This window comes from Protopterus annectens, chromosome 1.part1 (genome assembly GCF_019279795.1).
Source record: "Protopterus annectens isolate FY-2018-M chromosome 1.part1, PAN1.0, whole genome shotgun sequence".
NCBI lineage: Eukaryota > Metazoa > Chordata > Ceratodontiformes > Protopteridae > Protopterus > Protopterus annectens.
The window spans coordinates 168,968,096-168,982,319 of NC_056726.1; positions in this window are offsets into that span (position 1 = coordinate 168,968,096).

Genomic DNA, 14,224 nt, shown 5'->3' on the forward strand with positions numbered 1-14,224 from the left:
ATTCACACAGGGCATATATTTATATGCACACCCCGAACAGACACCAACCTGGTTAACAACAGAAAAAAACAATGCTCCTACTTAAGAGTGAACCTGCAAGCTACCCAAAAAATTATAGACCAATAACTTGCCTCCCAATGACTTATAAACTATAGATGGGAATTGATGCCAACGGAGTTTATAGTCATTTAGAAGAAAACCCAGTTATGGCAGTAGAACAAAAGGGCAATAAAAGAAAGTCATATGGAACAAATGATTATTTGTTTTTAAATAAAGTCATAGTGGAGAACTGTAAAACGAGGAATAATCTAAGTATGGCATGGATTGACTACAAAAAAGCATTTGATAGTATCCCTCATTCATGGATAAAAGAGTGCTTAAAAATGTATAAGATACACCCCACACTGATCAATTACATTACAGTGACAATGAAACATTGCAGACCACTTTGCAATTAAGCCATGATAAAGGACAAATTGTTATCCCAGGGATAAAAATTCAAAGGGGGGTATTCCAGGGTGACTCTCTGTCACCGTTACTATTCTGCCTTGCCCTTAATCCATTGAGCTGTTTACTCAACAGCTTAGGCCATGGCTATAATTTGGCTCAGAGAAAAGAAAAAAGTGCAAAGGCTTCTCATCTTCTCTTTGTCGATAATTTAAAACTGTATAGCTCATCAGATGAGGAACTGAAAGTACAATTGCAAGTTGTCAAACCTTTTTCAGTTGATATAAGAATGTCATTTGACCTTGATAAATGTGCAAAAGCAACCTTTAAAACAGGAAAACTGCAATGCCAGAAAAGCATCAGTTTGAGACAAGATTGTGATATAAAAGAACTTGAGCAAGAAAGAGTGTATAAATACTTGGGAACTGATGAAGGATCAACAATACAACATGAACAAATGCAAGTAAAACTTAGTAAGGAATACTTCAGAAGACTTAAATTAATCCTGAAAACAGCACTGACATCTAGGAATAAAATCCAAGCTATAAACCAATTTGCTCTTCCTGTCCTAACTTACAGTTTTGGAGTGATTTACTGGCCCCAAAACGTGTTGGATAGATTAGATAGTAAAACAAGAAGGATGCTTCATGCTCACCAAATGATTTATAAAAATCAGTGCATACCAAGATTATATATTCCATGTTCCGAAGGAGGGCTGGACCTCCTTGAAACTGATTATATGTATACATCTGCAATCATGGGACTCCAAACATATCTGCTGGCCTCACAAGACCCAAACGTAGTGAAAGGTTTGAAACATGAGGAGAATAAATCTAAGATGACTTCTCTGCTTAATCTAGCAGAAACTTATCGGCGTCAAGCAGGAATGGAAATCAAACCAGATGTAGATAAAAATCAGGCAGCAACTGAATGTGCCAAAAAGCAAAAGAAAGCATATAAGGTAAAGGGTCAGATAAGAAGGTAAGAAATGTGGAAAAAGCATAAATATAGCTGCGAGTATAGAAAATTTCTGGAAGAATCTCATGTTGATCAGGAATGAACACAGGAATGGTTAAGGAGAGGCAAATTCAAACCAAGATGAAAGGTTAATATTGCTGGCCCAAGACTGTGGGCTGCATACACATTGGTTTATAAAGTCCATTGAACATGTGGGAGAAACAGACAAATGTAGGTTTTGTAAAACTGAATTGGAAACAGTTGCGCACCTCATTGCTGGTTGCGACATACTAATGGCAGAAGGACTGTATACTGAAAGGCATAATAATGTGGTAAGACTTGCACTGGGGATTGTGCAAACATTATGGTACTGAAGTGGCTGAAAAACACTGGAAACATGAGCCACAAAGCATCATAGAAAATGAAGAAGTCTACATCACATGGGATCATCCATTAACAACAGTCAAAAGATAGATGCTAGAAAACTGGATATAGTGGTCCAAGAAAAGAATACAAGAGTAGCATTGATCATTGAAATTGCCACACCCAGTGACTACAGTGTCTTGAATACAAAGAGACACAAAGTTATAAAATATCAGGATCTGCAGGCAGAAATGAGAGCATTGTGGAAGAAAGATACCCAGACAGTTCCAATAGCAGTAGGAGCAACAGATCTTATAAAAAATAATTTACAATTGTATATAATACATGTAACTCCATACGAACTGCAGAAGGAGTCATTACTGGGCACATTGTAGGTGCTGCAAAGAGCACTACTGGCTGATATCAAAGGTTGAAACAATACTAATTTCATGAACTTTAATCATACTTTGACTTAGAAATGGGGTCCATTCCCATCATGGTATTAGAAACCCAAAATACTTGGAGAAATTAATTAATTATTTACAAAATTCCAGATAACTGTGCTGGCAGTATCCCCCTTTGTCACAGAAGGACCTGGGCATATGGTTAGATCCAGCACCAAGTTTTTCAAATCTTATTAACCAGTATAGGTGGTGTAAAAAGAATTATAAAGTCTAGTAAATCAGAAATGATGAAATTATTATTTGCAAATTACAGTAGACCCAAACTGGAGTGTTGAATAACAATAAGAAAAAAAACGTGTAAGAAAACAAGCATGAGTAAATGAGAAAGAGTACAGTGGAAATAATACCAATGGCATTCATTTAAGGTGAAAATTTTAGTTAATATGAAATACTAAAATATCTGATCCTGTACAATGTCACATATAGATGTTTAAGAGGAGACCTTATTCGGGTACATGGGGTATTTAGAGACAGCTACCTCTGGGAATGTTTGAGGTTATGAAAGAGTAGTAAACAATCATCAGACAACCTTTGTAGAATATTATATAGGAATGAGAGCTGTACTAACTAGCTCTCAGGGAGTAGTTGATGCTTGGAATAGATTAACAAATTATATTAAACACTAGTTTAGGTATTTTAAGAACAACTTTGACACTTATTATAGAAATGGCTGTTTTGTTGTATCAGTAGGCTAGAAAGGCATTATTGTTGCCAGGGCCAAAATATTTATATGCATGTATCCACCTTTCTTATGTGCTCTCAGAATTTCTTTTTGCAGACTTCGTGAATCAGTTTAAAATGTTTCAATATTTTTTAAGGTATTATAATCCGGACATAGTACCTTAGTCATATTTAATGAAGGATGTATTGTCTTATGCACAAGGAATGGAGTTAAAAACCTCACCCACTGTGCTTAGTTTAGTGTTGCTGGCATACACTTTCAAATGCCCCCGGTAAAACTATCAAAATTGTCCCCCTCTCTATACTGCAGAAATAATTTAATAATGGCCTTTTACATCTAAGGTTCAGCTTCCCCCTCTCTCAGGTCCTCACCTTTCTATGAGAAAGAAATCCTTCATCAGCACAATAGTCTCCCCAAAGGAAAAGTCTTCCCCAGGGGAATCTGTGCCACTGGACTCCTCCTTTGGGGAAGCATAACCCAGAGGAGAAGCCAACTGTGAAGAGAAAGCTAAAGACTCATCACTGGATGAGTCCTCTTCCTCTGAGAAAACCTCTTGAACAGGCCTTTTCCCAGGAGTGGGTGGAAGAGGGGCCTGGACAGAAGATGTAGGCTGTCATAAGGCCATGAATGCATTAAAGAGGCCTTGGGTAAAGGCTTCCAAGTCAGGATGTACATCAGAGGACAAAGTTGGCTTGGGTGAAGAAATATGCTTAGTCTTCTGTTTCTTCTTTTTGGGGGCCTCCGACATACGATGAAATGTCGAATGTCCAGACATTGGACAACACTTGATGTCCGAGGGAACATCTTTTTGCACTACTATCTGGGTAATCCCGTGTGGGCCTATGGAGATGATGAGCCATGGTTCCTCCCCAGCAGCTGAGTTGGACACCTCCGATTCTCTCTGGGACTTGCTAAGAGACTCCTTAATGGCTTCCCCTGAGTACCCATCAGAGGAGACTCAGTAGTTTCCAATGCAGCCTCCGGGTCTTTATCAGCCTTGGGAGGGACACCTGGTATAGAGGGAACAGTCAATGGATCAGGTCAAGACTTTTTGGCCTTTCTGGTTTGCAGCTCTTCTGAAAGGGCCAATGTTGGGTCCATATTCCAACCAAGGCATTTAAGATGCTGATTTTCCTAATGCAGCCTAAAGGATGTGAGACTGCTCCTAAGGATCTTAGCGGCGAAGGCCTTACAAATGTCACAAGACATATGGTCATGTTCTGGGCCTAAGCAAAATAAACAGAGCTCGTGAGCACCTTTATATGGAATCTGCCTTTCACACTGACATTTCTTAGCTGACATTAACTCACAAACGCATTCTTCAACGATGTTCCTTTAATGAATCCAAACTGTTTGGACCAAAAGTCAAGGAAAATCATCAGAATAGTGAGCAAGAAGGCAAAATGTTGTTTGTCCTCAAAGTTTATTTGAGATCCCTCAAAGATCTTTCAACAAGCATCAAAAGGGCCTGAGGTCTCTCTAGTTCAGAAGATCCCAGCATCCACCATATGATAAAGTTGGCAATGGCAGAAAAAGTCCTTTTAGTAGATAGTGCCATGGGGAAAGGGCTGATTACATCTCCATTCAAGGAGTGTGTGGATGTCCATCATGCAGGATACATGGGTGAGGGGAATAACATCTGGGGGCTGTACAATTCCCTTTTCTTCAATTCCCAAAGCAACAGTCACTGCCTCTGTTGGATGTCCCCCCCCACCAGTGCATTGTGGCAAAAAAGGAGACCACTATTCTTGTGAAAAAAGAGCTACCAGGGAGGACTGAGTGTTTGTTCCAGATCGCTTTTAGTTCCAGAGAAAACAATGAACCCCAGACCCATCCTAGATTTAAGTGGTCTAAATCAGCATGTAAAAATGACCCAGTTCAATTCAGGATGGTCATGGAGCAAGCCATTTTTCCCTGCATGCAGCCAAATGACTGGATGTACCTGATAGACCTTCACAATGTATATGTCTGCACCAAGATTGCAAAGAAGTCCAGGAAGTACCTACTCTTCCAGCTGAAAGCCAGTCATTACCAAATTTGTGCCTTGCCTTCAGACTAACCATAGACACCCAGGTGTTTACCAAGTGCATGGCAAAAGTTGAAGCTCTCATACAGCACAAGAGAATCCACAAATTCCTGCATCTATATCTAATTGGCTTATAGCAACTACAGCAAGGGAGTCCCTTATAACTGCCAGTGGTTACTTAAAGTAATGTCTTTAAGTATCCTCATAAAATGGAACAATCTCGGCTTCTACTGTTTCAGACATTTGTTTTCATTGTTTGTTATTTGGATGCAAAATCTTGCATGGGAAAGTTACCAGATGAAAGATGATCATCTGTCTCTCCCAGCTGCTCTAGTTTCAAAGGTTCTCAGATTGATGGTATCTTCCATCTTTCTAATCCCTCATGCATGTCTTTACATGAGGGAACTGATGTGGAGTCACAAATTACAGTGGTCTCCTATTCAGCACTTGGAATACCCCAGTTCATTTGTTGTCAGTATGTAGACAGCATCTTAAAGAGTAAATAGAGTCTGTTAGAGGTCATCTATGGAAACCATTTGTACATCCCCCTCCCTCATCCATGGTCACAATGGATGCTTCCTCTCTGGTGTGGGGAGTATTTTGAGAGGAGAATGATCCAAGGAACCTGGACAAAGTCCAACCTTCACATCAATATACTGAGGATGAGGGCAGTTCTCCTTGCATAGCAGGTCCTTCAGGACTACCTTCCTCTTGGAGTGATAGCAGTTCACTCAGACAACACGTCAGTAGTCCAATACATCAGCAAGCGGAGAGAAACCAAATCATACCCCATATACAAAGAGGGCCATGAGGTTGTGGCAATGGGTGATATCTTCACAGTGTTTTCTGGTTGCAACTTGCATTCTGAGATGAGTTATCTACCTTGCAGTTGGACTTAACAGATCCATTCTAATGTCTCATGAGGGGTTCTTCAATAATACAGTAACATAACAGATCTTTCTCTGCTGGGGGCAAGCCTTGCTACAGTCTCTTTGCTTCTCCATCCAGCATATTGGAGATCCAGACCCCCCCCCCCCCTCGGGACCTTAATTTTGTTCTGGAAATGTTACATTGTCCACCCTTTGAGCCATGTTCCTCAACCAAAATTAAGTCTTCCTCCTGGTAAACATTATTTCTACTACCACGGCAAAAACAGTTTTAGAAATGCATGCACTTTCTTCAGTCCCTCCTTATTTAGTCTTCCCTAAAGCTAGAATCTTATAAAGAACCAGTCCTTCCTTCATTTGAAAAGTTACTTGCTTCAGAATAAAACCTCAACCAACCCACTCATCTCCTAGTCTTCTTTCCAAACCATTCTAACAAAGACACACATCTTCTTCATACCTTGAATGGCCGTAGGCAAGTGCATGTCTAGATTCCCTGTACATAATCTGTCAGAAAGAATTTATAATTCATTATTTCCTTTTCTTCCTCCAGACCAGGATACCAAGTCCACAGGAAAACACTACCAAGATGACTTTCATAATGTATGACCTTCACTTACAATTCAAGAAACAAAACCGTTACCAGTGAAGCCTAAGGATAACTCAACTAGGTCAGTGTCAATATCTACCGCCTTCTTCAAAATTTCTTCAGTACTTGACATTTGTGGAGCAGGATCTCACTCTATGCTGCAAACCTTTTCCAGCTATCACAAGTTGGACATGATCTCCTTTGGATTGGAGCTAGCATTATTAAGGGCATCCTGTCATAATTCCACCCAGGAAATTAAGTAGCTTGGGATTCTATCCTGTCAGTCAAATCAGGCAAATAGCATGAACTAAGATATAGAAGTTATGTGCTTATAATGCTAACTCTTTTCCATCCCTTATATATTCGATTTAACATCTCACCCTCCTTCCCCCTTCCAAATTGTCATCATTCATATCCAGCTGTACCTAGTAAACCTACTGCAAAGCCTTTCCTCCAACTCCTTCTCCTTAAATCCACTTATATATTCCCTACCTATGTTTAACTTTTATAGATTAGAAGCAAACTTGAGCCAAGGTGAGCAGGAGATGGGTGTACTATGGGAGCAAGAGAGGAGATCAGGGTTTGAGCACTGGTTAAAGAACTGCTGGATCAGATCCACAAAGCAGTCAAATCAGATGGGCTATTTATGAAAAGGATCCAGTGTTATGGTAAGTGCATAACTTATTTTAGATTAGCCATACCACTGATATCAAAATGTAATAGTGGAGAGGAGCTATGGTCCTTGGATCTGCCCTACTTGTCACAATAATCTGATGACAAGTGCAACATTTGGTCTCATGATTTACACCACTGGCACCAGGCAGACTGAAATATAAAATGTATACACAGATGAATCACTAAGCAACTCAATAAAATGTATACACAGATGAATCACTAAGCAACTCAATAAATGAAGTTTGGCCTCAAGAGCAGGCAGGAAATATGTCCTGTTGCCCTGGGTGATGGACCTACACTATACTTACCCAAGTGTAGACCTCACACTGAAAACCACTAGCTTCCCAGGACCCTTGTTCACTTCTCTCTGAATTCAATGCCTTCCAATACCCCCTTCCTAACAGTAAATGTGTCATATTCACATACACGGTACTTTTCCAGGGTAGACAAATTGTATTTCCGAATGCTAAAGCTTTCTGTCCTGGCCCAAGGTAGATCACAACGGCTACTCCAAGTTACCTAATTGGAGAACTCCAGTTACTGTTCCACTCTTGAGAAATAAGCCAAATAACTGTAAACACAAATTGCGATGTATAGCAGAGCAGTCTGGCCAGTCAGAAGTGGATAGCAGCAGCTAATCATCATCCACAGTAAGTGTCCTTTTATCAATTAATAAATAAATAAATCAACAATAAAGCTTTTAATTGTAAATAAATAAAAATACTCATCAAATAAGTGTTCAGTACAATTAAATGTTAAATATGCAAAACATATATAATTGCACAGGGAAAATAGAAAATTAGTCTGCCCCATTGTATGCTTGAAAGGAGAATATATCTAACCAGCCAAACCTTTCTTAGCTATATCTAGCTGAAGGATTTACTGTGACTTGTATATACTATTTAAATTTTCATCACATAAGAGTCAGAAGCACAATGCAAAAATAAACTCAGCAGCAAGGCAGACCACACTCATTGAAGTCTTTTTAAAAAAAATAAAATAAAATAAGAAACATCAGTATTAAATTATCACGTTTGACATAAGCAATGTTAAGCAATTTTATTGCAATCATGACATGACAGATACCAGTTACATTTCCTAGGGAGAAGATGATTACATCCGGTGACTGAAGGGATGGCTTATAACGGTGTTCACAATGGGAAGTGCACCATTAGTACCATTCTTTCCAACCCTCCGTCTTTTCACCATGAACCATAGTCCGTGATACCTTCTGAAAACTTTCCATGAAATATTCTCTTAAGGAAACCAGAAAACTTTCCATGAAATATTCTCTTAAGGAAACCAGTTCTGTCCTGTTTTAGTTAATGCATTTCTTCTTCTTCTTCCAGCTAACAACTCACATACAAGAACAAATAATGAATTTAATAACAGCTTGAGAGCAAGTGATTACCTACTGTGTTTAGCTGCCCTTCCCCCAAACAAATCTCACAAAGCATTTCAGTTTACTGTCTACTGCTAAGGATGGAACCATAGTTACATTTTCTTTCATACATGTTTATACATTATGCAGAAAAGCAGCCACTAGTCTTTTATATATTGTCAGTCTGATATTCATATTTCACATTTTGCAGCTTTGCTGCCTCATTCCAATCCACTATTTAAGGTTTATGTGTGACTCACAGATTTTATTATGAGTATGAGAAAAAAGTACAGATCTGTACAGAAACATCACACTCCTTACTCAGTTTTTGTCCTTGATAAACCTTACCAAATCACAGTGTATTGCTTGAATTCAACTGGGCTATTATTATTTCAGTATAACAAACATTAAAAGTTCATTTAAGATGCGCAAACGTTTTTATATACTGTTTCTCAGTTAAAAATGCAGAGGACAGTGAATGTTCAGTGCAATACAATACAATTCAAACTACTTAAAATAGCACAAAATAACTTCATCTTGAACAACCGGGGGCATTAATTGCATTGCATAATAACTGCACGTGCCTCATAGCTATTCGCAACATGTACCATTTGTTTCACATATATAATATGTTTGTATGCTGTAGTACTTCAGATTTTCATTTTTGACTACAGTTTGTGATGTTAATGAGCTTGGTACATATGTAGCAGACCTGTGTTTGACTACGGTAACACCCAGGAATGTTTTTCATTAAAAATATCAGCTGACTGCGATATTATCCTGGAGATTATCTTGAAAAATGAAAATATTTGTCTAATGAGCACTTCCATGGTATCAAATAATTAAATTAACTGTAGACTGCCCACTTCACATTTAGTAGTCCCTACTTTTTTGCTTGTATGTTGAACAAAGCACTCATCTCGCATCTCACTTTTATTTAAATTAAATTATATACCATGGTTACAAATCAAAATGATTATGGATACAGAGCTGGGGATACAGCAACACCCAATGATTTCTGTCCTGTTCTGTGATACTATGTGAATCTGTTAAGATCATTTTCACAAAAATGGTTTTAAATTATGTTACGATATGAAAGTGTAAAAGCCCAGGCTGTAATAATCTCTGCATGTCTAAAGATTACAGTTTTTACTATTAATTTGAGTCTAGGTTTTATCAGCTATCTGGATTCTTTTTTAAAACAATATTGATCATGAAAGAACTGCATTTCTCATTCCGAACAGAAAACTATCTTTTGACAAACTTGTGCTAAGGGATTCAGTCAAAACTAACTTGCCCGGGGGGGGGGGGGGCTACATATTTGACTACTGTGCATGGGTGCAGTCATTACATCAAGATTCAGCAAGTATGAACACATCCTTCTAGTCAGCATGTAATTGTTTTAAGTGTTGTTTAGTGCTAATAATTCAGATTAATGAACATAGAATTTAACAGAATATCATTAGCTGTAATAAACTAAAGAAAGAGACGTTTGCCAGTAACATATCTCATAAGTAAAGAGAAACTAGTCTTCAGTCAGTGATAGGAGGAGAGCGTCTGCAAGCACATTATACCTTGTCAGGAAAATGAATCCAGTTATCTGAAAATAAAATTAACATCTCACAGCTAGTACAGTTAGGTAATTTAGATTATGTTGAATTATGTTGAATCTTTTCAAATACACAGGTTATTGTCTTAAAATAAATGTCTGTATGTCTCACAGGTACAAATATTTTAGTTCACTTAACCACTGACTTTGTCTATAAAACTTTGTCATACTGTAGTGCTCAGTTTATTGCAGAATACATTTTGCCACCTCCTTCATCTGCCTTAGTACTTCTTTAAGGCTATGATGATTAGACTTTAAAATGATTAATGTAGCTGCCTTAGTCATTTAGTCATCAACCAGATGTTCTAGCAGCTGCAGTCCCTGGTGTTGTGAGCTCCCATTGTCTGTACATTGCAACTACATAGTGGGTCCAGTTTGTTACCCTCCCCATACTTGACAGCATGGACACTCCAAAAATTAGAAACTTCAGAAAACTTGACTGCTAGTTGTTCACCTCCACAGCCTCTCTGTTTCTATCCAGTGTCTGTACATCGCAACTACATAGTGGGTTCAGTTTGTTCCCCTCCCCATACTTCAGAGCACGGACACTCCAAAAATTAGAAACTTCAGGAAACTTGACTGCTAGTTAATCATCTCCACAGCCTCTCTGCTTCTATCCAGGTGCTTACAACTGTTATTTTCAGCTACACACCATGGAATTTTGTCTTGTAATCCTTTCAGTAGCACTAGTTATTGCTTTAAGCAAACAAGTATTTGTAGTGCCATTGGTTGAGCTCTGCATCGGTACTGGCAGCTGTACTGGCAGCTGCACTATACCCCCCCCCCCCCATGACTTCCAAGTTATTCTTACCTTTTTTCTCTCCTTTCCTACCATGGTGTTTAAATTAGGCTGCATGTAAACTTATTTTAACTCCCTCTTCCTAATTTTGTTAGTTACACTCCTTCCTTGTTAAATGTCTATCTAGTAGAGTATCTCCCTAATCTAAATTCTCCTGATTTCTGCCTGCTTCTTTTGACTTTTGTATTTCTCCTAATTTCTGCCTGTTCCTTTTGACTGTAGGACTCCTCATATTTTACTTACCTATCTCTCTGTTCCCAGGTCTCTGATTGCTTTTGTAGACTTTTTTATTGCTTTGCATGCATTTCCTGTCTAGGTCTGATTACACTGTATTTTTGGCCATCTCCTCACACCTGACTGTTATTGACCCTCCCCCTCTAACTTGTAAGAGGATGTAATGGGATCCTATCTCACCTACATTCACAACAGATGGGTTCGGAGCCGATCCATCGGCTCCGACTCGGCAACTAATACACTAGCACGAAGTCTCTCATTGGCTGGGCTACTCCCTATCCCAGGATGCACTACACCTGCTTCCCCAGATCTCGTTTGCCGCTTAACAAGCTGGACGTGGTCTCGACTTGGCTGGAGCTAAGTGGTTCTTTTTACCTTATTGGTCCTTGACCTAGGGAATTTTTGTCTATATTAACCAAACAGCTGTTTTAACAGCTATTTCTTACTATTTCTTATTTTTTTTGAGTGCTTGAGTGTTTCCAAAAAATTTAATTTATTCAGTCGGGTAAGGCCCGTTTAAGTTAGAGGGCCTTTGCCCTACCTTTGAGTGCTATTAGGTTTAATTAACTTTTGGTTAGTTGTTTTTCGGGCAAAGCCCGTTTAAATTAGAGGGCTTTGGGCCGTTTAACTTGTTTCTATTTGTTGTGAGGTAAACTTTCACCAGTACTCGCCAGTGTGTCTCGCTTTTCAGTTGGCGCAATTTGTGTATAGTGCTATACTTGTTGTGGTAGAGTAAGTTTTCCATAGAGTTTTTACTTGTTGTGGCCTGTATCATGTCTAAGGAACAAAAGTCAGGTTTTAAAAAATGCACTCGGTGCAATTATAAAATGTCCATTACAGACAGTCATTCAGTCTGTGTTTATTGTTTGGGGCCGAAACATCTGCAAGAGACTTGTAGCGTCTGTCATGCGTTCTCCTCTAGAGTTCTTCAAGAACGCAAGAACAAGTTAATATTGAAAGGGCTTATCAAACCTTCTTTTGAGGAAGCCTTAGATCTACCTGTTGCTTCTAAAAAGAAAAGATCGTCGGCTCCGACAAGTCCGTCGGAGCCGACTTCTAAAAAGACAAAATTGACCTCTTCTTCCTCGGCTCCACTGACTTCGGGGCCGAGGGTCGAAGGGTCTGCCTCGATACCTCCTACCTCGGCTCCATTGCCTTCGGAGCCGCAAGTTGGAGTATCGAGAGGTGAATCACCTCCATCGGTTCCAATGGCTTCGGAGCCGGTGGAAGTGTGCAGCTCAGATTCTTCCCCCTCGGCTCAGAAGAAGGCTCCTTCGGTGCCGATGGTGGTCCATGCTGTGGTGGAGTCGGCGCCGATAGCATTGGAGCCGTTTCGGAGCCGGTCCCCTTCTCTCTCGGAGCCAAGAGGAAAGTCTTCTCGATTGTCTACCTCCTCTAAATCATCGAGACTTTCAGATTCGGACCTGGATAGGGTTTTACAGAGGCTATTCCAATCTCCAGTGTTTACTAAATTGGTCTCGGCTCCAGCACAGTTAGCTTCAGAGCCGATCCCCCCTCCAACACATTCGATTCCTCCTCCAACCTCCTCGGAGCCATTGGAGTCGGTGGTGGTGGAGCAAAGCGGAGCCATACGGTCGGAGCAGAGACCCCTTCGAGGTCTCGGTTCCGACTGTGCTTCCTACCCTGTCCTCCGGTTCAGGGTTTGGTACTGTGACCTCTTCAGCCGGGCCCGAGGGGAACACTTTGGGATTGGGTGCTTCGGTGCCTAGTCTTCCTCTCGGAGCATCGGCTGCTGGAATTCCCAGTGCCATCGTGGCCTCTAGACCAGTGACCTCCTTGGATTCTGGAGGTCCGACCTTTGAGGCCATGAGGAGCGCGCTGGCCATGCCTTTGCCGGTTCAGCAAGATTCTACCTCACCTTCCCTAGATTTGGAGACTGGTGCCTCTGTTGTGTTGCAGCTCCCCGGCAGCGGGGCCCCAGGGCCTGAGGATACCCCCATCGGGTTCCTTCTTCGGGTGGTCCGTCCGAAACTGCTTCGGACGAACCCCCACGGAAGAAATTGTGTAAGAGGAAGCACGTAGACTCCCAAGATGAGTCTGTTACATCGGATACTGACCTCGATGACGCAGAAGGGTCCCCCAAATCATCTTCGGATGATATCTCCTTCTCAGATATCTTGGAGATTCTGAGACAGAAAGGTGACTGGCAAGCCAAAACCCCTTCAGCTGAGGAGTCGGTCTTCCTCAAGGCCTTTGGGGCCCAGCCTTCTGCCTCCTGGGTGTCTCCGCCCTTTGATGAACTCCTTGATTTGGTTTCTCGAAGGGCGTGGGAACACCCTGATTCTGTGGAACCGGTGCCTGCGAGGCCCAATAAATTTTTGTCAGCCCCCCCCCAGAAGGAGTTTCTCACAAAGGGTGTGCCTGTAGATGCTTTGGTGGTGGCTTCTGCCACACAGCAGGACGTGGCAGAGGCTTCGACGCCTGTTCATCCTCCTAATAAGGATTCTAGGAGTATGGATAGGTACGGGAAGTGTACCCTGTCTTCAGCGGCCTTTGCCTTATGGTCGCTGAACTACTTATGTCATTTTACGAGGCTCCAAAGGGATCTTCTCAATGAGCTAAATGACTCTCTTGTTGGTAACCTACCTGAGGCGCTGGCCCCGACTGTTGGCGCACAGATGACTACCCTCCTTTCTATTGTTAACTCATCCATGAGGCTCATTTCATATGCGGCCGAAGGGGCGAGTAGAGCAGCGGGAACAGGCGTTGCCCTCAGGAGACAAGCCTGGTTACGCTTGTGTTCGTTCGCGGAGGCCTTCAAGTCTTCCTTCGCTGACGCCCCCTTTGATGGGTCATCTTTGTTTGGACCCAAGGTGAAGGACACACTAACTCGGTGCGAGCAGGAGGGCAAGACTTTGACTGCCGTTGGGGCCCGATTTTCCGCTCCTTCTAGGCCTTATCCCAAGGCTCGGAGAGGAGGGAAAATGTGGTTTAGAACATCTCAGAAGTCTTTCCCTACTCCACCCAGTGATTCCCCCTCCAGAGGCAGGGGGGGGGGATTTTGGAAGACGCCGCCCCAGAGGTGGCAGAGGCCCCCGTAACTCTGGAGACCGCGATTCCTTTCGTGGTTCTTCATACAACCAGCGTTCCTGA